This window comes from Leucoraja erinacea, chromosome 3, assembly GCF_028641065.1.
Source record: "Leucoraja erinacea ecotype New England chromosome 3, Leri_hhj_1, whole genome shotgun sequence".
NCBI classification, from domain to species: Eukaryota; Metazoa; Chordata; class Chondrichthyes; order Rajiformes; family Rajidae; genus Leucoraja; species Leucoraja erinaceus.
In genome coordinates, this window is record NC_073379.1 from 55,049,467 (window position 1) to 55,076,838 (window position 27,372).

The 27,372-nt window shown below is 42.9% G+C and overlaps 1 long non-coding RNA gene across 1 annotated transcript; it reads right to left on the minus strand.

Annotated features, from left to right (window-relative positions):
- Positions 1-1,515: 1,515 nt before the first annotated feature.
- On the minus strand, positions 1,516-27,292 carry LOC129695616 (uncharacterized). The gene is made up of 3 exons (XR_008723201.1): positions 25,401-27,292; positions 22,410-22,584; positions 1,516-3,214 (listed from the first exon to the last, which is right to left on the minus strand). It is a non-coding gene; the product is annotated as an uncharacterized LOC129695616 (long non-coding RNA).
- Positions 27,293-27,372: the final 80 nt, after the last annotated feature.

Consider the following 27,372-nt stretch of genomic DNA (forward strand, 5'->3'; position numbering starts at 1 on the left):
AGTTTCCGCCACAGAACAAGGTAGAGAAAAACAAAAAGAATTGTTAACTGAGCTCCTATCACAATCCTAGGATTACACATCTTTATAGAGCGGGTGATGGATTCTGGATTGGTGTTATTATTGTGCATTAAAGAAACACAGCAGTTGCTCTATATTTTAGTCCACACTTAATCACATAGAAACATAGAAATTAGGTGCAGGAGTAGGCCATTCGGCCCTTCGAGCCTGCACCGCCATTCAATATGATCATGGCTGATTATCCAACTCAGTATCCCGTACCTGCCTTCTCTCCATACCCCCTAATCCCCTTAGCTACAAGGGCCACATCTAACTCCCTCTTAAATATAGCCAATGAACTGGCCTCAACTACCCACTGCAGAGAGTTCCAGAGATTCACCACTCTCTGTGTGAAAAAAGCTCTTCTCATCTCGGTTTTAAAGGATTTCCCCTTATCCTTAAGCTGTGGACCCCTTGTCTGATTGGAACAATCTTCCTGCATCTAGCCTGTCCAACCCCTTAAGAATTTTGTAAGTTTCTATAAGATCCCCTCTCAATCTCCTAAATTCTAGAGAGTATAAACCAAGTCTATCCAGTGCCAAACCAAGCCAAGTGATATCCAAACCAAGGCTATCACACTACCATTGCTAAGATAAATAACCAGATTTTGTTTTAGTTTTGTTGGTTGAGTGGTAAATCTTTACCGGGAGCTAATGTGAGCAGGATATCTCTCTCTAAAGAATCCATTAGTTTAGTTTAGAGAAACAGTGCCGAGACAGGCCCTTCGGCCCATTGAGTCTGCACCGACCAGCAATCCCCACACACTAATGCTTTGTCAGGGATCAACTTCAGGAGCTCCAACCGCAGGAGCCTGCGGACTTAACATCATGGAGCTTGCGGTTCCTTGGTTAGGGACCGACTTCGGGAGCTCCAACTGCAGGAGCTTCGACCGCCCTGATCGCAGGAGCTTCAATCGCCCCGACGCGGGAGCTTCGATCGCCAGCTGTGGGAGCTTCGATCGCCCCGAATGCGGATGGTTCTACTGCCCCGTCCGCGGGAAAATGAGGAAAGTAGATAAAACTTTATTTCCTTCCATCACAGTGAGGAATGTGGGGGGGCGCTGTGGTGGATGTATATGTTAACTTTTATGTAATTGTGTATCTTGTTGCTTTTTTGGTATGACAGTATGGCAAATCAAATTCCTTGGATGTTTTTACATATTTAGCTAATAAATTAATTACGATTACAATACAAGAGGGATACGAGGGCCAATTTACAATTTTATCAAAGCCCATTAACCTACAAACCCGTACATCTTTGGGGCGTGGGAGGAAACCGGAGCATTCAGGAAAAACCCACGCAGGTTACAGAGAGAACGTACAAACTCTGTATGGACAGCAACATACAGCAACATACAGGTCAGGATTAAACACGGGTCTCTGCCGTTGTAAGGCAGCAACTCTGGGTTGGCCACTGTGCCACCGTTAGACTACCAATCGACAAGTATTATTTTAGCACACTTTAATTTCCACTCAGACTTTGATTTGTGCCTCATCATATTTCCTGCCTCAATTTGCCACTCAAAGCACTGAAATGTTATGCATGGTTTTTTTCTTATAATTGAAGAGAATCAATGCCAATGGTGCAGCACAAGGTGATTTAGCAACTGACAATTAGATCACATACCAGCTGGTTTTCCTAATGTTCAATTCATTTCAAAGAGAGACAACTTCATTCTGATAATGGAGATTTGTGTTGTTATGTATTAAGCAGCTGTTGTTAAGAAAAGAGAGAAGTGGAGGTCATATCCTTTGCTGCTTGTTTATTGGGCCTGCTTCTTGGCTCTTAATGAAAGATAAGTCAGATAAAGGTTTAGGCTGAAGGAACAAAGTAACTGCAAAGCTTTGCCTGCAGAGTGAATCTGACAGCTGCCGCAAACCTTAATGGGGCTGGCTCTTTACAGTCTCCAGTCAGAGATTCAACTGGTATCAACCTATTAGTTACATGTGGGAGTATCCCTTTCAGTTCTTGGCCCAATATCTCACTACTGACCGTAAGAAATACCAAGACACATTGAAACAGTAAGTTTGCCTTTAGTTTTTCTTTCTACATTTTCCATTGTTTGGTCCCACAATCCAACATTAAAAGTTTTTTCTCACAAGAAAACAGAACATTGTAAAGGAAATGGTATCCTGTGATATTTAAGTATTGTACATGTAGGACGGTGCACATATTGAATAGCCCCAGCAATTCTCCCCTGCCTTTCAATGTCTTAAACAGGGGAAGGAAACTTTGTACAGACTCCCCTGATGACAACTTTTTAAAGAAGGAGATAGCTGTAATTAGAGATTAGGCCTTACTCTAGTCACTTCAGAATTATTGTTTGGAATGCGCCAAAAGTAAGGTATGATGAAGTTCTTCTTTGTATAATTTTAATGTTTGCACCACTAGGTTTAGCACAAGTATATGAGAACAGAAAGCAGTATTGATAATGTCTGTTCATGAATGAAAATAACATGTAAAGGGAGTAGAGGGATTTGTTTCATTCATAAAGCGGAAGAACCATCAAATCTCTCCAACTATAAATGGGATTAAAGAAGACAGAACTTTCTTTTCACAACCAGGTGAGTTGAGTGCTGCTCGGTCAATTCATCATTGGGTTTGGTGAACAGAAAGCATTCATGTCCTTGCATGGGTGGCATTGTTGAGAGAAGTTGAATGAAGTCCCCATTCATGAATGGAAGAAGCAAGCTGAACTCAGTACCAGCTTTCAGCTGCAAGGGCCCTGAACTGTGGAGTTTACCTTTCCAAAGCTCATTGTCCCTCTGTATCTCTCCCTCTTTCTTTAATCAACCTCTTGCTACTCACAACTGTAGAGGTTGTGGGTTTCTTTACATTGCTACAATCATAGTCAGAACAATAAACAGAACATTTTTTATTGAAGTCAGCAGTAGTATCTGGATACAACAATTCATACCACGTTTTAGAGCAGCTCTTAAATGTATTCTATTTAAGTACTATTTAAATATTTCTATAGTTACCCTTTAAAAACACAAATAATTCCATACACTCAATTCAACTATTTACACAATAGAAGTTACACAATTGGATCACTATTTCCGTGAATACACTTTTGTAAATTCAACCTATTATGAATTAACTTGATTTCTTCATCTCATCAATCACTGAACTCTTCACTTCAAACTGGACTTGACACCTGTAAATTAACCACAATTGCAGTTATAATTTCTTCATGTAGGTGATATGAATTGAACCTCACATCCTGTTTTGCAATTATTGACTCAACATAGTTGAGTGTGAACTTTGAATACATAATTTTAAATGTCCTAGATCACCTTCCTCTTTGTCTCCTCTGCTAGGAGGCTGCAAGGTGACTTGGATAGGCTGGGTGAGTGGGCAAATGCATGGCAGATGCAGTATAATGTGGATAAATGTGAGGCTATCCACTTTGGTGGCAAAAACAGGAAAGTAGACTATTATCCGAATGGTTGCCAATTAGGAAAGGGAGAGATGCAAAAAGACTTGGGTGTCATGGTACACCAGTCATTGAAAGTAGGCATGCAGGTGCAGCAGGCAGTGAAGAAAGCGCAAATGGTATGTTAGCATTCATAGCAAAAGGATTTGAGTATAGGAGCAGGGAGGTTCTACTTGGTGCAGAATATGTACAGTTTTGGTCTAATTGGTGAGAAGTACACCTGGGAGTCAGGACTTTCATATGTGGATAGTTTTGGTCTCGCTGATTTGTTGAGGGGGGAAGTACAAAATTCTTATGGGGGTTGGACACAAGGGGTCACGTTTAAGGAACAATAGTTTAAGGATAAGGGGGAAATCTTTTAGGGCCGAGATGAGGAAAACATTTTTCACACAGAGAGTGGTGAATCTCTGGAATTCTCTGCCACAGAAGGTAGTTGAGGCCAGTTCATTGGCTATATTTAAGAGGGAGTTGGATGTTGCCCTTGTGGCTAAAGGGATCAGGGGGTATGGAGAGAAGGCAGGTACAGGATACTGAGTTGGATGATCAGCCATGATCATATTGAATGGTGGTGCAGGCTCGAAGAGCCGAACGCACCTATTTTCTATGTTTCTATGTTTCTATGTCTCACCTGTATGCATTAAACTGCCTATAGACATCTTAGCAAGAGTCTAATAACTCCTATCGCCAACTATATTAGTTATAGTTATGGATTGTATTTAGCACATCTCTGAATGCCATGAATCCCGTTGCAATCTCTATTTCAATTGCTTTGTAAAGTTCTCCATCTGCACTCTACATCCCCCTTGTGATTCTTTGTTGATATTGGATCTTTCATGTTTCCTGGTCTTACTTTTGGAGTCACAAAGTTATCTCCTCTGAGTTGATTGTGTTCAAAGTACTGTCCTGTCACACTTTGGCTACATAAATTAGGCCTGATGTCAATAAGCCCAAGCCTGCTGTGACATCCCTCAGAAGATATTCAGAGCCATGAAACTTCCTTCACATAGCAGGGCAATCGTCCTTCATCGTAGCCAACACTATCTGCTCTTTATTCGGCAACTCTGTAGAAAGCTATAGCCTTGAAGAGTCTGAGCTCCACCACAGAAATCGCAAAGTCAGACGATAGAGCATCACTGGCAGCAGCTTGTTCTAAGCCTGTTACTTTTGCCTAGTTCCTTGATTCTTGCAGTGATGAAAGGCTGCCAAACATGGCGGCTCCGGCATTATATGCAAAATGAATTTCACTACGTAATATGCAATTGCATATGTGATAATAAATATCCATTGAGCCATTGTTGCAGTGCTTTCCTAAAAGTGCAATGAATTGGTTCTCTCAAGCTAGTCAAACAGATTATAAACATTTTCTGCCTGCCTTTGAGGTTTTGTGAAGAGTTCTATTGTGTGAAAAACTGAAGCCACTGTTGAAGTGATGACCTTGACGAAAACTGTTTATACCACACTGCGCTTCACTGTTACGCTGGACCAAGAGCATCTTTTCCTTTGAGATTTATACTCTGGATTTATCATCTGACCGCTTGGTTACTTTGTTTTGCAGGTCTGTTTCTCAACTTCTGAGCCACTGTTTCTCTCCATAGAAAAAAGGACACCAAGTGCTCGAGTAACTCAGCAGGTCAGGCAGCATCTCTGGAGAACATTGATAGGTGATGTTTCAGATCAGGATCCTTCTTCAGCATCTGCAGTTGCTTGTTTCTACATTCTATCCATAGATGCTGTCTGACCTGCTGAACATTTCCAAAACTTTAAGTTTATATTTCAACATATTGAGTCATATGATATAATATAAATCATTTATACTGTTGTAAATACAAAACTTAGACTCCTGTTCCAACTTCAGTCAATCATTAAGAGCCATCAACATTTTAATTTATATCATTATTTATTATTCCGGGTATTCTAATATGGTCATTCTCTTGGCAGTCATCAGGATTTTCACTTTGCTTAGCTTCACATCTTTAGGATAGAATTTCATTTGCACAATTCCCGAAGGCAGTGCTGTGCTATTGAGCTGGAGAATGAACCTGGAGAAGAGTTAGATTGTGCACATACTGGGTAGCTTTGCACCTGCCGAAAAAATCTGCCTCTTCATTTCTTTGCAGGGTGTTTGTTAATCCTGGAACAGAGGATGCCAATAGTGGTCCAGCATTCAAAATTTAGATTTTCAACCTCTCTGATTTGAAAAACAGCTAGTCTTATTTACTGCCAGAACAATCAGATTTTTACTAATCCGTTATCCCCTGAAACCATGCTTTAATAAGGGAGAAATCCAAACTATTCCATGTCCTCACTGAGCTACGGCATGAAATATAACCTCACACATGTGCTAGGCTGCTCTGTTCATGGGTGTCAAAGTCACAGTTGCTGCTGGCTTGCGAGCATCAGCACTGTGGCAACTGCACTGCCATGTGTCTGCTACTGTTTCCTCATTAATGTTGCATTAGCGGGGCTACTCAAACCCCATACTCACAGCAAGAAATCTTGTTCTCCCCAGCTGCAGACAGAGCTGGAATGGATATTTGCCAACTTGCAGGCATTATCCCTAAAGCACAGGGGTTCACAGGCCACACTCTTGTCCTGTCGTAATAAGATGGATGCATTCGAAATAAGATGGATGAATTGAATGTGCAGTTAGTAGTTAAGGAATATGATATAGTTGGAATTACGGAGACATGGCTCCAGGGTGACCAAGGCTGGGAGCTAAACATGCAGAGGTATTCAATATTCAGGAAGGATAGACAGAAAGGAAGAGGAGGTGGGGTGGCATTGCTGGTTAAAGAGGAGATTAATGCAATTGCAAGGAGAGACATTAGCTTGGATGCTGCAGAATCGGTATGGGTAGAACTGCAATAGCCAAGGGCAGAAAATGCTTGTTGGAGTTGTATACAGATCACCAAGCAGCAGCAGGGAGGTTGGGGATAGCATCAAGCAGGAAATTAGGGATGCGTGTAGCAAAGGTACAGCAGTTATCATGGGTGATTTTAATCTACATATCAATTGGGCCGACCAAATTGGTAACAACACTGAGGAGGAGAATTTCCTGGAATATATACAGGATGGTTTTATGAACCAATGTGTAGAAAAGCCGACTAGAGTACAGGCAGTCCTAGACTAGGTATTGCGTAATGAGGAAGAATTAGTTAGCGATCTTGTTCTGCAAAGCCCCTTGGGCAACAGTGACCATAATATGGTGGGTAGGAAGGAAAGTGACACAGTTAATTCGGAGACTAGTGGCCTGAACTTAAAGAAAGGAGACTTTGAAGGAATGAGACAGGAATTGGCTGGGATAGACTGGCAAATACTTAAAGGGTTGACAATGGAGATGCAATGACAAAGATTTAAAGACCGCATGGATGAACTCCAAATATTGTTCATTTCTGTCTGGCGAACAAATAAAACTGGGAAGGCGGCTCAATCGTGGCTAACAAGGGAAATCAAGGATAGTGTTAAATCCAAGGAAAAGGCATATACTGGAGAACTGGGAGAAATTTAGAACTCAACAGAGGAGGACAAAGGAGTTAATTAAGAGGGGAAAAAAGAGCATGAAAGAAAGCTTGCGGGGAATATAAAAAATGACTCTAAAAGCTTCTTTAGATATGTAAAAAGGAAAAGATTAGTGAAGACAAATGTAGGTCCCTTACAATCAGAGACAGGTGAATTTATAATGGGGAAACAAAGAAATGGCAGAACAGTTAAACGAGTACTTTGGTTCTGTCTTCACTAAGGAAGACACGAACAATCTCCCAGAAATACTAGGGGACCGAGGATCTAGTGGGAGGGAGGAACTGAAGGGAATCCACATTAGTCAGGAAATGGTATTAGGTAAACTGTTGGGACTGAAGGCAGATACATCCCCAGAGCCTGATGGTCTGCATCCCAGAGTAATTAAGGAGGTGGTCCTAGAAATCGTGGATGCATTGGTGATAATTTTCCGATGTTCTCTTGACTCTGGATCTGTTCCTGTGGACTGGAAGGTAGCCAATGTTACCCCACATTTTAAGAAAGGAGGGGTAGAGAAAATGGGGGATTATAGACCAGTTAGCCTTACATCGGTAGTGGGGAAGATGCTTGAGTTGATTGTTAAAGTTATTATAGCAGTGCATATGGAAAGCAGTGACAGGATCGGTCAAAGTCAGCATGAAGGGGAAATCATGCTTGACTAATCTTCTGTAATTTATTGAGGATGTAATAAGTAGAATGGATATGGGATAGCCAGTGGATGTGGTGTATCAGGACTTTCAGTAGGCTTTTGGCAAGGTCCCACACAAGAGATTAGTGTGCACAATTAGAGCACATGGTATTGAGGGTAGGGTATTGACATGGATAGAGAACCGGTTGGCAGACAGGAAGCAAAGAGCAGGAATTAACGGGTCCTTTTCAGACTAGCAGAGTGCCTAGTTATTTACAATATATATTAACAATTTAGTTGAGGGAATTAAATGTGACCTCCAAGTTTGCGAATGACACAAGGCTGGGTGGCAGTGTGAGCTGCGATGATGATACTATGAGGCTGCAGGATGACTTGGACAGGTTGGGTGTGTGGGCAGATGCATGGCAGATGCTGTATTATGTGGATGAATGTGATATCCACTTTGGTGGCAAGAACACTATCTGAATGGTGTCAGATTAGGAAAAGGGGAGGTGTAACGAGACCTGGGTGTGCTTGTATATCAGTCACTAAAAGTAAGCTTGCAGATTCAACAGGCAGTGAGAAAGTTAATGGCATGTTGGCTTTCATTGCAAGAGGATTTGAGTTTAGGAGCAAGGAAGTCCTACTACAGTTGTACAGGGGGGCCCTGATGAGACTGCACCTGGTGTATTCTGTGCAAATTTTGGTCTCCTAATTTGAGGAAGGACATTATTGCTATTGAGGGAGTGCAGCATAGGTTCACCTGGTTAATTCCTGGGATGGCGGGACTGACATATGATGAAAGAATATGTTGACTGGGCTTGTATTAAGATGGCGCAATGAAAAATAGTAAAATACACTATTTTTGTACTCACCTACATCAGAGAATCCAATGAAATCAATGCTGTAAGTAGCGAGCTGCTAACGCATTGAAATGCATTAGTGCTACTGAGAACTCCCGATGTTAGCTATAGTAAGGGAATCCCCGATCAGAGGGGAGTACCCAAGCTCGCTGAGGAATGCAGGTACAGCAAGAACCTTACCTGTAAACCCCAGGGAGGCCTTCATGGAGTCTGGAATCGAAGCCGTCCCCAACAACAACGGAGCTGGAGGTGCCGACTGTAAGGGAATCGCTGAACTCAGGGGATTCCCCGACCTCGCGGAGACCCGTAAATACTGTACCTGTAAACACCGAGGAAGGCTTCATGGAGTACGGAAACGTGGCCGTCGGGCAGGACTACAAGTAAGACTGAAGTAAAGGGGACTTTGGCCCCCTCTCCCTACTATCCTACTGGCCAATGTACAGTCACTTGAAAACAAAGTGGAGGACTTAAAGGCAAGGCTGTTTTAGGGAGCTGAGGGAATACTCTGTGTTCTATTTCACAGAGACATGGCTCTGGGGGCCGGTAACAAAGTTTCCAATGGAAAACGACACCCGCAGCAGTGACATCAATCCTGACGCTCCTTGCACAAGACGCTGTTCCCAGCGGAGAGAAACTGTCCTAACTATAAAGGCGAACCCTCTCTGCCTCTCCGCTCACGTTTTGCATTCGTAGCTCCGGGACAGGATGTGCACAGAGAGGGGTAAACAAACACATGAGGAATCATCTCACTGGGGAGCGTGAGGTAACTCACAGAACATCTATGATCTGTGTCACAGAGAGCGGAGAGAGAGTGGGAGGGAGGAAGGGAGAGGGAGCAGGCAGGGAGAGAAGGAGGGAGGGGGAGAGAGAGAGAGATGGAGGGAAGTGGAGAGAGGGGAGGAAGCTGACAGGAGGAGAGGGAGAGAGAGGGGGAGGAGAGGGCGGGAGAAAGGGGGAGAGAGAGGGAGGGAAGGTGAGAGGATGGGGAGAAAGGGTGGAAAGGAGAGAGGGGCACAGAGACGGGGAAGGAGAGAGGAGTGAGAAATGGAGGGAGAGAAGGGAGAGTGAGGAAAGAACGGACAATAGGAAGAGGCGAAGGTGGACACTGCAAGCTCAACAGCGATAAAACAAAATTCCTCCTCATAGGCTCCAAATCCACACTCAGCAAAATCAATAACCCCACTCTCACCATCGACGGCACCACTGTCTCCCCATCTCCCCAGGCCCGCAACCTTGGCGTGATCTTTGATTCCATCCTCTCCCTTGAGCCTCACATCCGCCATGTCATTAAAACCTCCTTCTTTCACCTCCGCAACATCGCCAAAATCAGACCCTCTCTCACACCTCCTGCTGCTGAAAGACTCATCCATGCCTTCATCTCCTCCCGACTGGACTACTGCAACTCCAGTCCTCAAACAACTTCACTGGCTTCCCATCTCCCACCGGATCACCTACAAAATCCTGGTCCTCACCTACAAAGCCCTCCACCATTTGCCCCCCCCCCCCCCATATCTCACTGACCTCCTCTCCCCCTACCAACCCTCACGGTCCCTCAGATCCACATCAGCCGGTCTCCTCTCCATCCACAAGTCCAACCTCTGCAGTTTTGGGGACAGAGCCTTCTCCAGGGCAGCTTCCAGGCTCTGGAACTCCCTCCCACAACTGATCCGCAATTCCGTGTCCCTCACCATCTTCCAGTCCCATCTCTTCACCTCTGCCTATCCTTAGTCCCACGTCCCCCTCCCTTTTCATCTGTGCTTGAATTGCCTCATATTGTGTTTTGAACTGAATTCTGTCTTTAATTTGTGTACTAGTCATGTCTCTACTATTTATTTCATTCCGCTTACATGTTTTTCCTCTACTTGCTAAATTTTTGTAAGATGTCCTTGAGACTCTCGAAAGGCGCCCATAAATAAAATAAAATTACTATTACAGTATTAAGAGGGGAGTGGAGAGAGGTCACGGAAGGAAAGATTGGGGAGGAAGGGGGAAGAGCGAGGGAAAGGATGGGGTCAGAACGAGAGACTGCAAGAGAGAGGGTAGAGGGAGAGATCGGGGGAGGAGAGAGAGAACTGCGGGGACAAGCGGGTCAGAACGCAAGGCCATGAGAGGAGAGAGAGAGGAGGCGGGTGGGTCGGGGAGAGGTGGGCAGGCGGAGAGACTGCAATGAAACAGGGAGAGATAAAAGAGAGAGAGAGAGAGAGAGAGAGAGAGAGAGAGAGAGAGAGAGAGAGAGAGAGAGAGAGAGAGAGAGAGAGAGAGAGAGAGAGAGAGAGAGAGAGAGAGAGAGAGAGAGAGAGAGAGAGAGAGAGAGAGAGAGAGAGAGAGAGAGAGAGAGAGAGAGAGAGAGAGAGAGAGAGAGAGAGAGAGAGAGAGAGAGAGAGAGAGAGAGAGAGAGAGGAGAGAGACGATGTGGGGTTTTACACTAGGGATGGGGGTTTTACACTAGAGGGCGGGCCAAAAAAAAAGACGATTTGTGTGGAATTTGGTAAAATAATAGCAATATGAAGACACCATGACCAAAGCAAAGATACTTGAACGGAGACGGAAGCCGGTTATGGAAATGGCGCTAAAGATTACCCATGACCTACTACGGCTTTTTCGTCAAGTGGACTATTTTGCTCCGCTCGATGATCTTTGGCCAAGACTCTCGTACATACGGTCTAAAGAGGAAATATGGCTATTCAAGTTGAGATAGAGAAACTACACCAAAAGGGTGTGATTGAGCAGTCTGTCCATGAACAAGAGGAGTCTATTTCTAATATCTTCTCAAGGTGGAAGATACCGAATCATTCTTGATTTGGCTAGTCTGAACACGTGCTTGGAATGTAACCATTTTAAGATGGATAATTTTCATTCAGCAAAACAGCTGATTACAGAGGATTGCTTTATGGCCTCAATCAATCTCAAAGATGCATACTATTCGGTACCAATACACGAGAGTCACAGGAAATATCTGAAGTTTATCTGGCAAGGCCAGTTGTGGCAATTTAAGGCTCTACCTAATGGGTTGAGTTCAGCCCCTAGGCTATTACAAAGTTCCTAAAACCAGTGTTTGCCCTACTCAGATCTAAAGGGCATTGTCATGGGGTTTATAGATGACATGCTCATTGTAGGGAAGACATCATGTGTCACAGAGTTAGCTGTTTCAGCAACCAAGGCACTCCTGGAAAATCTAGGGTTTGTTATTCATCCAGGAAAGTCCATGCTGGAGCTGACAAATGCTATTACATATCTAGGTTTTGTCATAAACTCTGCAGATATGTTTGACCCTACCCACAGATAAGAAACAGAATATTGTAGAGGCATGTACAGGTTTACTTAAAAATGAGAAGCCTACTATGCAGCAGGTTGCAAGGGTAAGAGGCAAGATGGTAGTTGCCTTCACAGCCACAAAATATGGGGCCATGCATTATAGAAATCTGGATCGTGAGAAGGTTCGGGCCCTAAGATTGAATAAAGGGCATTTTGATAGATGTATGAAGTTGACGACAGAGTTGATATCAGAGTTACAGTGGTGGATTGAGCACACACACGAGTGTTCAGGTTTCATTGTACCTAGTAAACCCACAACAACATTACAAAGTGATGCCGGTGGACAGGGTTGGGGTGCAACTGATACCAACTATAATTCTGGTAGTAGGTAGAATGAGGATGAGTTGCGACTTGGCCAAAATTATGGCGTCAACTATTTGGAAATGCTAGCAGCATTCCATGCATTAAGAACATATTGTGGGAATGGCCATGATATGCATGTTAGGCTACAATTGGACAACACAACAGCAGTAACGTATGTAGGTCTCAATCATGTGATGCACTGGTAAAGTCCATTTGGGCATGGTATATAAATAGGAGAATATGGGTATCAGCTGCTCACCTGCCAGGTAGATACAATGTAGAAGCAGACACCAGGTCTAGAAAATTTAATGAACTAACAGAATGGATGTTAAATCAGTCAATGTTCAAGAAGATAATATCTCGATATGGAACAGCTGAGATTGACCCGTTTGCTTCAAGGCTTAATAACTAAGTAACAAGGTATGTAGCCTGACAACCAGATCCAGGGGCAGAAGTAGATGCGTTTTCTTTGGACTGGGGTGGATTGTCATTTTATGCTTTTCCCCCATTCGGCCTTATCGGAAGATGCTTGCAAAAGATAATTCAAGACAAGGCATCAGGAATTATAGTACAGGTAGTACCAAATTAGCATACTCATCCATGATTTCCATTGTTAAAAGGACTACTGAAAGAAGCTCCTTTGATTGCTCACAGACACAAACAATTGTTATTTCAGCCTGTCACTATTTCAGCACCTCACCCACTGCATGATCGCATTGATTTATTAATTTGCAGGATTTAAGGAGATTTCTTTCGAGCGAATGGGACTACCCAGCAGGACAGTTGACATGATCACTGCAGCTTGGCAAGATGGCACAAGAGGCAGTATTCAACCTACATAAAACAATGGAAGAGGTTTTGTGAGGATGCACATGTGAACTACTTTAAAGCAGAAGTAGTTGATGTTTTGGAATTTACATCTAAGTTATAGCCGTGCCTTATCATCTATCTAGTGCCTGGGGTAGGACAACAAATAATTGGCACTCACCCATTGGTGCCAAAGTTTATGAAAGGTATCTTTAATGTGAATCCTCCAAGGCCTAGATACAAAGAAGTGTGGAATGTGAAATCAGTTTTAAGTTTTCTACACAAACTGGCACTAGCTGCATCGCTGACGTTGGAACAGATCACTCATACATTAGTGATGCTTATGGCACTTATTTCAGCGCAAAGAGCTTAGTCTTTGCGCAAACTCCGTCTGGATAACTCAGTTGTAACTGACAAGAAAGTGGTATTTTATGTGGATGATCTCATAAAGCAGAGCAGGCCAGGAACGGTTGGGTACAATTTGGATCTAGCAGCATATCCACCGGATGGCAGATTGTGTGTTGTTAGTTATGTGAAGAAGTAACACCACAGAGAGTGGTGAATCTCTGGAACTCTCTGCCACAGAGGGTAGTTGAGGCCAGTTCATTGGCTATATTTAAGAGGGAGTTAGATGTGGCCCTTGTGGCTAAGGGGATCAGGGGGTATGGAGAGAAGGCAGGTATGGGATACTGAGTTGGATGATCAGCCATGATCATATTGAATGGCGGTGCAGGCTCGAAGGGCCGAATGGCCTACTCCTGCACCTAATTTCTATGTTTCTATGTTTCTAAGTACATTGAGGTTACTAAAAACCTTCGATATGAGGAAAAAGCCTTCTTCTTAAGTTATGACAAGCCACACAAGAGAGTGTCGGTGCAGACTATTTCAAGATGGATAAAGTGTACGCTGTTGAAAGCGCGAGTGAATACTGATATTTTCAAGTCTCAATCTACCAGGCTGCAGCCATGTCAGCAGCCAATAGAATGGAGGTTCCTCTTGATCACATTCTTGCAGCAGAAGGATGGTCAGATGAACGCACCTTTCGGAAGTTTTATAATAAACTGCTTAACAGGTCTGGACAATTTGCAGATTGAATTCTGGGCAGAGCTACATGAGACACTTGTCTGTAACTGTGGAGTAATGGGACTGTGGTCCTGTTAAAAGCGACATACATGTATGTAAAGTTAGCATCATGTGTTAATGGCCTATTTTTTTTTTAACCATTTATGGTTTATCTGTGCAGTGTGTTCACATACAGATTGATTCACTGCATGAAACCACAGAGCTTCAAAGGCTTCACGTAGACTCCTGACAAGAATTCAAAATAAAATAGAAAGATTAAACAAGAACTTACCGTTTGAAGTTTGATCTTTATTTTATGAGAAATTGGAGTGAGAGATTATGTGCCCTCCACTCCCAACCCTGAATCTCATAAATATCATTTGGTAAGTCGAGGGTTATTAATCTTTCCATAGCTTAATTTGGTTCAAGTGATCTGTGGTTTCATACAGTTGCTCTGAAGATTGAATGTTCAAGAAGGAACTACAGATGCTGGAAAATCGAATTTGTCTAGCTCTGAAGATTGATGTGCATGCGGGCTGGCGTGTTCTTCCTGTAGTCTCTCACTCAGACTTCTCATAAAATAGAGATCAGACTTCAAACGGTAAGTTCTTGTTTAATCTATCTAGTTTCACCCCCTCCCTCTTCTCGTCTCTCCCATCAGGCAACAGCTACAGAAGTGTGAAGACGCACACCTCTAGTTTCAGGGACTGTTTCGTCCCAGCTGTTATCAAGCAACTGAATTATCCTATCAACAATTAGAGAGCAGTCCTGAGCTACTATTCCATTGGAGATCATCGGACTATCTTTAATCGGACTTTACCTTACACTAAACATTATTCCCTTTATCATTTATTTGTATACTGTGGATGCTAGATTGTATCATGTACCGAATTTTCACTGGCTGGTTAACATGCAACAAAATATTTTCACTGTATCTTGGTACATGCGACAATAAACTAAACTAATTCTCTAATGAACTCTCCAAGCCTCTTTGTCCCACTGTACTCAGCCCCCAACCCCCACTGACTGCAACCCCTGAGGCAGTGTGGAGAAAAAGCTGCACTGTCAGCAGGAACCTCTTGTACTCAGACATATAAATGAGTCTGCTTTCTCAGTTGAATGTAAAAGATCACAAGACATTATTTCACAGAGGAGCTCTTCCTCAATCAACCTTACAAATATAATTAATCAAGTCAAAATGTGACTGTGGTTTGCAGATCCTGTGGTTCCTTAGTTAAATTACCATTCAACGTTTTGGGGCAGCTTGATATTTATGAACATATCTAGTGTGGACGTTCATCAGGGTGCAGGCTTTCATTTCCAGCTGTTCCTTACTGTCATAAAGAAAGGGGTAGGGCCATGTGTGATATTCTAAGTACATACAAGTATTTGGTGAATGATATGATTACTGGGTGAGCATGTGCTCCAGTACAGTCCATATCAGGGCTTTCTGTGAGTGACAAGTTCAATGGGCAGAGAATGCATCTGAAAGAAGAGCTGGCAAGGCTATCTGATTCTGGCAGGCAATGGAAAAGTAGCTGACTGTGCATTAAAGCCCGATCCAGTTTAGCTTTGGAGGACTAATCTAATGCAGGTGATATGTTGTAGAATGGAGAAACCAACTTGTGAATGAAATGTAGACAAAAATGCTGGAGAAACTCAGCGGGTGAGGCAGCATCTATAGAGCGAAGGAAATAGGTAACGTTTCGGGCCGAAACCCTTCTTCAGACTATAGTACTCTTCTACCTGGGTTAGGGCGTGCAGGTGGCTGGTGGGGCAGTAGGGGAATGGTGGGATGTATATTCTCATTTCAATAGTTTATTTTAAAGTGTTTCACAAAACTGACTTAAGCTAGGGAAGGAGTAAAATTCTTATGGGCCTGTCCCACTTACTCTATTTTTTAGGCAACTACAGGCGACTAGTTTGTCGCCATATGTTCGCTGGTGGTCGCCGGGAGTCGTCTCCTCAGTCGCGCAAAAAGTCGTAGCGTCTTTCTGGTCGCCGCTAAATTTTCAACATGTTGAAAAATTTTTGCCGACTGTGGGTTTGACGCCATTGAGCATAGCTTGACGTAGCCTGTCCTATGTTGTCGCCAGGATGACGTAGGTTGTCGCCGGTTTATCAGCAACCTGGTACGACTATGACAGTCGCCGGCAGTTGCCCAAAAATTCGGCAAGTGGGACAGGCCCATTAGATTTTTAATTTTTATATTCTCAAATTCTTAAATACATTGCAGTCATCTTTAAATTCAGTAATCCAGAAGGGTTTGGGAATTTAGGATCCTGTGTCGCATAACAGAGAGCTTAAGGAAGACTTCCTCAGATCCTGAATGCAGTTTCCTTCCCAGCCACTTAGAATAATGTTGATTTACTTGATGGATTTGATGGGGATTGTGCATTGGAGCATAACTGTTAGGATCCCACTTTTGTGGAGAACCCTCCTCAGAGGAGCATCTTTATATAATTCAAATTGCATGTAGTACACAAGAATGCAATGAAATAAGGACGCAAAATAACTGCATATGTTGGAATCTGAAGCAAAACACAATGTGCTGGAGGAACTCCGGGCAACATCTGTGGAGGGAATATTTCAGAATGATTGTAATGGGGGGTGAGGGGAGGGGAGGAGCCTGGCGAGTGACAGCTGGATGCAGGTGAGGGGGGTTTTGATAAGAGGCATAGGTCACCAGGCCAATCAAGCTTGCCCGCCCGCCACTCAGTATCATCATAGCTGATCTGTCCTAGGTCTCAATTCCTCTTCAGTGGCAGTTCCCCATAGCCCTTAATTCCCTCATCTTACTAAATGTATCATCCTCCCTTTAAATATTTACGGTACATTGTTCCAGCCTCCAAAAATTATCTTGGGTAGAAAATTCTGGAGATTCACCACCTCTACACGACAATTTTTTGTTATTTATATATACATAACTAAAACTCTGACCTTGTTATCTTGCGGTCTACTTGTGGAAAAACAGTTCGAGATAGCGCTACGATTTTTCGCCAGTTCACTCATCGTTTTCCTGTGCATTTGTTCCGATCGGTTAAATGTCGTAAAAGTTAGCGAGGATTAAAAAATCTTTAAAAACTACGTGTGCGCAGATCGATCTCTTCTCCTGCCGTTCAGCACCGCGTGGATTAGTCTCTTCCCCTGTCACTCACCGAGACGATCCGCCCCTTCCTCCCCCCTCCCACACCCCTCCCGCCCACATGCACACCTCCATCACACACACCCCTCCCCCACACACACACCTCCAGCCACCCCCCTCCCCCACACACCCCCCCCCACCACCATCTCCCCCCCCTACACCTCCCCGTTCACACACACCCCTCCTCCCATCCCACCCCACACACCCCACTTCCCTCCCCTCTTCCGTTTTCACACATGAAGAGGAGGGGAGGGAGTGCTCCGGGATGAGGGGAAATGAGCCGCGCCTGCGCAGTTGGGGGCTATGAGTGAGTGGTGGAATATTGCTTTGGGGGAGCAGTTTGCTTTGGGGGAACGGGTGAGTAGTGGAATAATGCATTGGGGAATGGGTTTCATAGGGGGACCAGGCCTCCCATGTGACTGGGACCCAATGGGTCCCACTTAGTCTAGTGTGTTAGTTTTAAATGACAGCTCAGTAGCAATGATCAGAATGGCCACGATCTCCAGCAAACTTTGCTTTCTCTGAATTGTATAGAGCATATTTAGCAGTTGGGCTCTTAAGCTATGAAATACTCCAAATTTTGCTTTCACCAATCTACCTGTTTTACTCTTTAAAGAGGTTTTTTTTTAACCTACCTCTCTGACCCTCACCTGTCCTAATATATGACTTTTAAATGTTTGCTGATTAAACTTTTGAGAAACGCAAAGACATACTTTACTCTTACAGGGCCTGTCCCACTGAGGTGATGTTTTAAGCGAGTGCAGGAGACTCTGCGCTCACCACATGATCGTCACATGGTCGCCACATGTTCACTGGTGGTCTCTGGTGAGTCTCTTTCATGGGATTTTTTAAAAACCAAAAATTGGTCGCCATGGCGAAAACCAATACTTTTGTAGTTGTAGGTGTAGTTGTAGTGGGGTCGCCCTGTAATTATAGGTAGTCGAGTTAGTCATAGGTAGTTTAGTAAATCGCCTTTGCTGACCGCGCATTTTCATTGGCTCATTGGGGGAGAAAAATGTAAGCACGAGTTTTCAGAACCAAGGAGAACTGACCGGTAATGTTAAATGCCCTCCAAACTTCACAGCTGTGTATCTCTGGCTTGTTAAAAGTTGTCTGGCTTCTTAAAAGTGTCTGTACTCCTTCTCCCTCCTTCTCCCCTCTCCCTCTCCCCCCTCTTTTAAAGGATTTACCGTACACTGTGCTATCCGTCTTAACCTTCCTGTTCATTGCATGCGTGTGTCTGTATCACCTTGGCTTTGCACCGTGTGAATTTCAGACAGTGCTCCCTCCGCTTTCCATGGCCCCCGCCTTTGCAAAGTGTTTTTTGTGTGTGTGTGTGTGTGTGTGTGTTCCACTCTGAGTCGCCGTTACAGTTCCCGGTTTTTCAGCGAGTGCCGTGAACTTGACAGTCGCCGGCAGTCCGCTGAAAAATCGCCCAAGTGGGACAGGCCCTTAACAGTGCTATATAATAGTTTATTTCTATATGGGCAAGTTAGCCACAAAAGTAAATACTGGATTACATGACAATTTATCAATGCTTTCTGTGGCTTCTGGCTGCTGTTTTGTCCGGCAGTGAGCCTAAACTTCACTTAGCATCTCAAACTGCCATTTGTTTTCTGTTCCAGAATTACTACCCTTTAAAGACTTCAGCAGGAGAGCTAATTTGAGATCAAAGAGAAACTGACCTGACTAAAGGATGGCAGGAATACAAGGCATTTCTTCAATGAACAAGTATGCATGGAAACTGTTTAAGTAATCTCTCAGTGGAACCTGCTGAACCACCCAAAGTGTTCATTCTGCGGAGATGTTAGCCTATTTTAAAGCAGTCGGGCTGTTTCTATTGTGTCATGTCTGTATATGAAATCAGTAGGTTGAAACAGGGCCAAGATTCCACTCCAAACTCTGACTAACTCAGTGCTCAAAGCACTATGGAATGTTGCCTGGATTGAAGTGGTCGGGCTCATAGCCCATACATTGGGCTAATAGACCGATGCTTTTTATCTGTGCAAATTGAGCATGAGAACAACTTAACCCAGGTTAGATTGTGTTAGCAGTCGTTACTGAGTGAAATTAGCCCAGCCTCTGTGTACACAATTCACATGAGATTGCCTGACCATTTCTGGCATCATTCATGCATCTAATGACATCACCAGTTGTGTACAACACATTTCCTCCCTGACCAACATTAAATGAAATGTCAGGGTGCAATCTAGAGCCGCTGCCAAATATTCACAGTGCAGCTGGGGATACGGTGTGCTCTCTTTTAACATTTATGCTCATCCAAAGAGATACTTGGCTGATATGAGATGGCATAACTCGGTGGCAGCTTTGGAACTGGCTGCAGGCTACATTTCGCAGAGCATGCTCCAGCTAACAGGGAATGCCTTTCTTCCATCCCGCTGAGATACTCATTGAATGATAACGTTGTTGGCAGCAAGCCAGTGCTTGAGACATTGCTGTGGCAATAGCTAGCAATGCAGAGTGGTTTGTGGATCTCCTGGCTGGAGGTAAAGCAAGACCCCCATGGAGCTTTCAGAGCCAGTATATCCTAACTAGACCTCACTGATGAACAATGTATCTTGATTTTGCCAAGAAAGCTGTGGCACAAGTGAGATATTCTGGGGAGACCTTACTCTATATTTTCATGTCTGGACTGTTCTCTCTGAATAGGTCAAAGTCATGTTGAGTCTTAATAAGCTCTTGCCACAGGATCTTTCAATCGGCCTCTGCAATTCTCGTTGCTTTGTTTCTGTAGCCAGACATGTATTCACACAGAGATGAGTTCATCTGCTTAGAATTCAATGCCAACCAAGTGCCAGCATCTTGGTCATTGCTGATGTCCCCTCAATGTAGAGAGCCATCGTCTGTACTTATGGGCTCCAATGTATAAAATAGAGTTTCTCCTCAACAAACACTTTCCAGGCAGAGGTGGCCCGTCCGTGGATTTTCCTGATGGTGAGATTCTGAGATGTACATTTGATACGTTCATCCTTTAGACGTTAGACTTTGAGATACAACGCAGAAACAGGTTCACTTCGGCCACTGTTTATATGCTGACCAGTGACCCCCGTACACTAGCACTATCCTACACACAGGGGACAATTTACATTTTTTACCCAAGCCATTTAACCTACAAACCTGGACATCTTTGGCATGTGGGGGGAAACAGAGCACTTGGAGAAAAGGGATTTGTTAGAATAAAAGAATATCATTGATATTTTTTTTTACCACATGATGCTTCTATGATATTAACAGAAATGTATTTGAATCGTTGCAGGTAATGTTTGGATATAATATTAACTGTGTTATGCTCTTTGTAGTGAAGATATGTATCGTTTACATCTGTTATTTTTCAGGTATGCCTGCCAGCCATTTCTCCTGACTCCGTTGCTCCGGCCCCAGGCAGGAACAACAGATCGAAAACGAGAATATATATGTAAAAACTCAGTCTTAATACTTATCAACTTGAGACCTTTATGATGGGACCACTCTTTGATTGCTTTAGCACATTCAGTAATGTGGCATACAACATCTGCATCAGACTGTTTAAATGCAATATACAATTGTGTATCATCAGCATAGAACATAGAAACATAGAAAATAGGTGCAGGAGGAGGCCATTCGGCCCTTCGAGCTAGCACCACCATTCATTGTGATCATGGCTGATCGTCCCCTATCAATAACCCGTGCCTGCCTTCTCCCCATATCCCTTGACTCCACCTAGAGCTCTATCTAACTCTCTCTAAAATCCATCCAATGACTTGGCCTCCACTGCCCTCTGTGGCAGGGAATTCCATAAATTCACAACTCTCTGGGTGAAAAAGTTTTTTCTCACCTCAGTCTTAAATGACCTCCCCTTTATTCTAAGACTGTGGCCCCTGGTTCTGGACTCGCCCCACATTGGGAACATTTTTCCTGCATCAAGCTCGTCCAGTCCTTTTATAATTTTATATGTTTCTATAAGATCCCCCTCATCCTTCTAAGCTCCAGTGAATACAAGCCTAGTCTTTTCAATCTTTCCTCATATGACAGTCCCGCCATCCCAGGGATCACAAATCTCGTGAACCTATACTCTATACTCTAGATGTGGTCTCACCAGAGCCCTAAACAACTGCAGAAGAACCTTTTATTCCTATACTGAAATCCTCTTGTTATAAAGGCCAACATTCCATTAGCTTTCCTCACTACCTGCTGTACCTGTAAGCCAAGTTTCAGTGACTTGGGGATCCAAGTACAAGGACGCCCAGGTCTCGCTGCACCTCCCCCTTACGTAACCTAACCCCATTGAGATAATAATCTGCCCCCTTTTTTTTGCCGCCAAAGTGGATAACCTCACTTGTGGAAACATAGAAACATCTTATACACATTGTGAGGGTTAATTATACTTTCTAACGGGGAGGTGTACAAAGTAAACAGTAACGTGCCTAACACAGATCCCTGAGGAATCCCTTCGGCAAGTACTTGTCAGGAAAACACCCACTTTCAAAAGTCATAAATAACATAATTGTTATAATAGGAACCAATTTTTTGAGGATTTTTTTTTCAACAATAGGCAATAGGTGCAGGAGTAGGCCATCTGGCCCTTCGAGCCAGCACCGCCATTCAATGTGATCATGGCTGATCATCCCCAATCTGTACCCCGTTCCTGCCTTCTCCCCATATCCCCTGACTCCGCTATTTTAAGAGCCCTATCTAGCTCTCTCTTGAAAGCAGCCAGAGAACCTGAACAACTTGCAAGGCTTCTTTTTCTGAGACTAACCTAAAGAGATTTAAACAAAGAAGAGGATCAAGCCGCAAGAAAAGGTGAGTGGTGTGTATTTCAGAAAAGCATGTAAAAGGAGGCATTTTCCCAACCCATCACCCCTTTCCCTCATCAGAGATCTTGTGGCCCACAATTTCTTACAGATGAAAAATTGCGTTTGATGACGATGCAGACATATTAACACACACAAAAAAGGATGCTGTGTCAGTTATAGAGTTACTGATGTTGCCAAAATATCCTACAAGTCTGAAGAACATGAAGCAGAAGGTACACATGAGTTAAGGAAGATGTTCAGCTGCTGAAACCAGTTGACCAGTTGAGAATATGCAAAAAAAGCACCGACTGAGAATGGTCCATCACTCATAATTTGTCTGTGATGTTTAAAAGTGTTGCACCAATGCATGTATCAATATGAAAAAAGGAAAACAAATATGAATACAACAATCAAAAAAAGTTTGTCCTTGCAGTAATTATCATTATGGTAATTTAGTCAGCAAAAGCTCTAAATGTTTCACCTGGTATTGTTTTATTAGCTCAATCACTTGCTTTTGCATAATATGTTCTTCTTCAAGATGGGCCATTTTCAGATGGTGCTCTTTCTCGGCATATTCTCGCAACTTCATCTCCGGTCATTTGGTTGGTGGTGCTGGAGAAGGGGTCCTGGCGAGGCGTCGTTTGGTGGTTGACAACCTGTCGTTTGGGTACAACAGGAAAGGGAAAACAAAATATAATTTCATTGAAACCCAGTGGCCAATGTTGCAAATTGCAACATTAATTCCTTGAACAATTAAAAAAAAAACCCAGATAAGATGTAGAATTTGCTAGGTTGTAAATAAATGAAATGTGACTTCTTTCATAACGTCTTCAGAAGTTTATACATTAAGGAATTTACCAACAAAGTGCCCATATCAAATTCAACTTTTGCATAAGCATTAATTGATCATCATTACACGCACATAAAAAAATCTGCAGTGCACATGAGGTACTTCTATGATTATGATCAAGTTTGTCATTTCTCCATTCACTGTAGCCCTAGTAAAGGGCACAAAGGAATAGTTTCCTAACTTTAGCAATAATTGAATGGTGATGTCGAAGGATTTTTTTTATTTTAATTTTTTTTAATTTTTTTTATTAGCAGTACAGTAAATTACATTAATACATCACATATATCTTATTACATTATGTTGTACCACTTCATTTTTTGAGCTTTAAAAAAGATAGAAATAAAAGAAGTAAGGAAAGTAAGCAAGAATCGTGAAGGTGCAGGAAAGTGTTGGGAGAAGAGAACCCCTTAGGGAAGGAATTAGAGAAGGAAGTAAAGAAAATAAATAAGACCCTAGAAAGAAAAGAAAAAAAAGAAGAAAGGAAAATCAATCGCTCTATTGTAACACAAAACTCAGCAAAAAAGGATATACCAACCGTGTTTTTATTAAAAGTTTATTTTATACCCCCCGTTACCAGATCCTGGTAGCCTTTATGTTTAACTTATTATTGCACCTTATGCTTGTAATAGTTCCATAAATGCAGACCACGTCTTTTGGAAGTGATCTGCTTTGCCTGCTAGGAGGAGTCTCATCTCTTCCAAGTGTAGTGTTTCGAACATGTTTGAAATCCACATTTTTATTGTTGGTATTGGAGCATTTTGCCAAAATTTGAGTATAAGCTTTTTTCCCCATTATTAGCCCATAATTAAGTAAGTTCTTTTGAAACATATTTAATTCTGGGTTACCTTCCGATATTCCAAAAATGATCCATTCTGCTTTGGGTAGTAGTTTTGTTTTAAATAATTTTGTGAAGATTTCAAATATTTTGTTCCAGAATTTTTGAATTTTTATACAGAAAACAAAAGAGTGCGCTATGTTAGCTTCTTGTGACTGACATTTATCACAAATGGGTGAGACATTGGGGAAAAGTTTATTTATTTTAGTTTTTGAATAATATAGTCTATGTAATGTTTTATATTGGATTAGAGTATGTCGTACGTTGATCGAGCATTTATGCACATATAGTAAGTGTTTATCCCAGCTCTCTTTTGAAATTTTTATAGCTAGTTCTTGTTCCCAGTCTCTTCTAATATTATCGGTTGTAGGTATTTCTATATTCAAAATAATATTATATAAGTATGATATTAGATTTGCTGATTCAGCCTTTATCTTCATGGCTTCATCTAATAAGTCTGGGGGCATATTATAATAGTCTTTTATAGACTATTATAGAAGGATTTTGTTTAAGAATGAAAAATCGTGGGGGGGTTTTTGCGCCTGTATGAAATACTAATACTGTGGATATGATAACCATATAACCATATAACAATTACAGCACGGAAACAGGCCATCTCGACCCTTCTAGTCCATGCCGAACACGTATTCTCCCCTAGTCCCATATACCTGCATTCAGACCATAACCCTCCATTCCTTTCCCGTCCATATAACTATCCAATTTATTTTTAAATGATAAAAACGAACCTGCCTCCACCACCTTCACTGGAAGCTCATTCCACACAGCCACCACTCTCTGAGTAAAGAAGTTCCCCCTCATGTTACCCCTAAACTTCTGTCACTTAATTCTCAAGTCATGTCCCCTTGTTTGAATCTTCCCTACTCTCAGTGGGAAAAGCTTATCCACGTCAACTCTGCCTATCCCTCTCATCATTTTAAAGACCTCTATCAAGTCCCCCCCTTAACCTTCTGCGCTCCAAAGAATAAAGCCCTAACTTGTTCAACCTTTCTCTGTAACTTAGTTGCTGAAACCCCAGGCAACCATTCTAGTAAATCTTCTCTGTACTCTCTCTATTTTGTTGACATCCTTCCTATAATTAGGCGACCAAAATTATACACCATACTCCAGAATTGGCCTCACCAATGCCTTGTACAATTTTAACATTACATCCCAACTTCTATACTCAATGCCCTGATTTATAAAGGCCAGCACACCAAAAGCTTTCTTTACCACCCTATCTACATGAGATTCCACTTTCAGGGAACTGTGCACAGTTATTCCCAGATCCCTCTGTTCACCTGCATTCTTCAATTCCCTACCATTTACCATGTACATCCTATTTTGATTTGTCCTGCCAAGATGCAGCACCTCACACTTATCAGCATTAAACTCCATCTGCCATCTTTCAGCCCACTCTTCCAACTGGCTTAAATCTCTCTGTAGACTTTGAAAATTTACTTCATTATCCACAACCCCACCTATTTTAGTATAATCTGCATACTTACTAATCCAATTTACCACACCATCATCCAGATCATTGATGTACATGACAAACAACACTGGACCCAACACAGATCCCTGTGGCACCCCACTAGTCACTGGCCTCCAACCTGACAAACAACCATCCATCATTACTCTCTGGCATCTCCCATTCAGCCACTGTTGAATCCATCTTGCTACTGATGATGACATCTATTTGCTGTCATACATTGTAATATAAATGAATTAAAAAATGATATGAAATTTATGTCAACATACTTTCACAGTAGTAGTAGAAATAAATGTACCTTTCAGCAGGAACTGTAGGTGTATGTGCACTCAAGGAAGAAAAACTAGTACTTGGTTGTGGGATGTTTTCTGATGTGGTGTTTTCGACATGAGCTGGTTCCAACAGTTGAAAATCTTCCTCGGGTGGGTTTGGGATGTCAAACTCTTGTGTTCCTTCACGTTCTTCAGACTTGTTGGTTTTGGAAAAGATCAAGAAAAGCAAATGCTCACTGACTGAACTATGTTGTTTCACTGTTAAGAAAAATAAGGCCTATATGCTTTGCCACACAGGGCCTTGGGATGGATGACAGTAGTGGCCCACCTATTCCACCAATATTTTGTCACATCACATTCTTTTTACCACATTTCCGCGGCTTGGGCATCCGAGTTGGCCGCCTCCTACCAGAGTCCGTGGCTTCCGAGGACAACAGGCCGCGCTGGGTGGAGATTCAACGCTGGCGGCCCTCGGCGAAGGTGATGTTGGAAGCTCTGTTGACCACAGCTCCGATTCAGATGCAGCAGGCTCAACACTCCAGAGCTTCCAAGGCGATCCAGGTAAGCCATCACCCGCTCCACGATGTATCCGGGTCCCCGGCAGGAAAGGCCGCTCCAATCCAGGTAGTAGGCTGCGAGGAGGGGGGCGAGGACACGACTCGGAGAATAGTCACGTCCTCGCCAGGGAATAATATAATTACGGACCACTTTACATTAAACACGAGACAACATCACTCACGGTAACCTAAATTTAGACATTATCACTTACTTGTTTGCCTCTCCGGCACCAGTCAGGAACTCCAAAACTGTCACAGCCTCCTCATTTTGCTGTGAAATGTCCGCATCATCATCGAACGGATTTCTGATCTGTAAGAAATCGTGGGTGATCGGATCCCTGATAAGCATACACATGGGTGTTGGGTTGGGAGATGGTGGGACTCCACCCGTTTGCCCCACGCTCTTCTTGTGAGAAGACACTCTACCTTCGCTTGCAACTTGAATTCTCTTCCATTGCTCACGAAGGTCCCGAAGATCTCTGCGGCTGCCAAACCGCGACTGGAATTGCGAATAAATCGCATCCCATACCTTGTTCTTTTCAATTGTTGCCTGGAAATTGCACCTTTTTTTCTCGATAAATGTAATTTTATCAGCTAGTAACGTCAGGAGAAATTCTTTCTCGCTGGCGTCCCAGTTTCCTTGCCGCTGTCTTTTTTGTCAGCCATGTTGAACTTGTCGTCTGCTCGTGCTTCTGCTATTGCATTGCACATGTGCAATACAAGCAGACATCGTCACCATGGCAACTAAAACGCTGTCTTACTAGATTCAGCTAAAACCAAAGTCTAAAGTTAGACTCGCCTTAGACTTTAGTCTAACTAAACCTCGCTATCAGAATACCAAATTTTTCTTAAACCGAGTGTTGGGTTTAGTTAGACCAAGCGGCAGGTTTAAGGTGAGTTTAAGGAAAGTCTAACTTTGCAATGTAGAATACGGCTAAATGTGTTTAGTGTGCTGAAAAGAGTTAAAATCAAGTTCCTGATAATTGCCGATAGGGAAATGAAAACAAAGACATGTATCAACACATAGTTCACAAGGCAGCTCTGAGCCTCTGCTCAAAGGATGCAAGGCCAAAATATTTACATTGTGAAAACATTGCACAGCGACAGCTTTAGCATGTGTGAGGGTATAAGATCACTCTCTCCAGCTGGAGTATCATAAGGCTTTTAAGTTCAAAACATGAACCCTGGGTAGGCTGAGGCAATGTGCCTTGAATTCTGATGCCTTTATCTGAACCCATGAGAATCACTTCCCCCACAATGTAAAAGACAAACATGAGAGAAAAATCAGATATCAAAGCAACTCATCCATCCTTTTGCCTCACATCTTCTGTCTTTTCATCCCCGGCCTTTGTCCAACTATCTGCCTTTTAAATAACCCTCCCCACCTTTGTCAGCCTATTACCAGTCAGGCTTTGCACTGCCCGTCCTAGTTTTTTCTTTT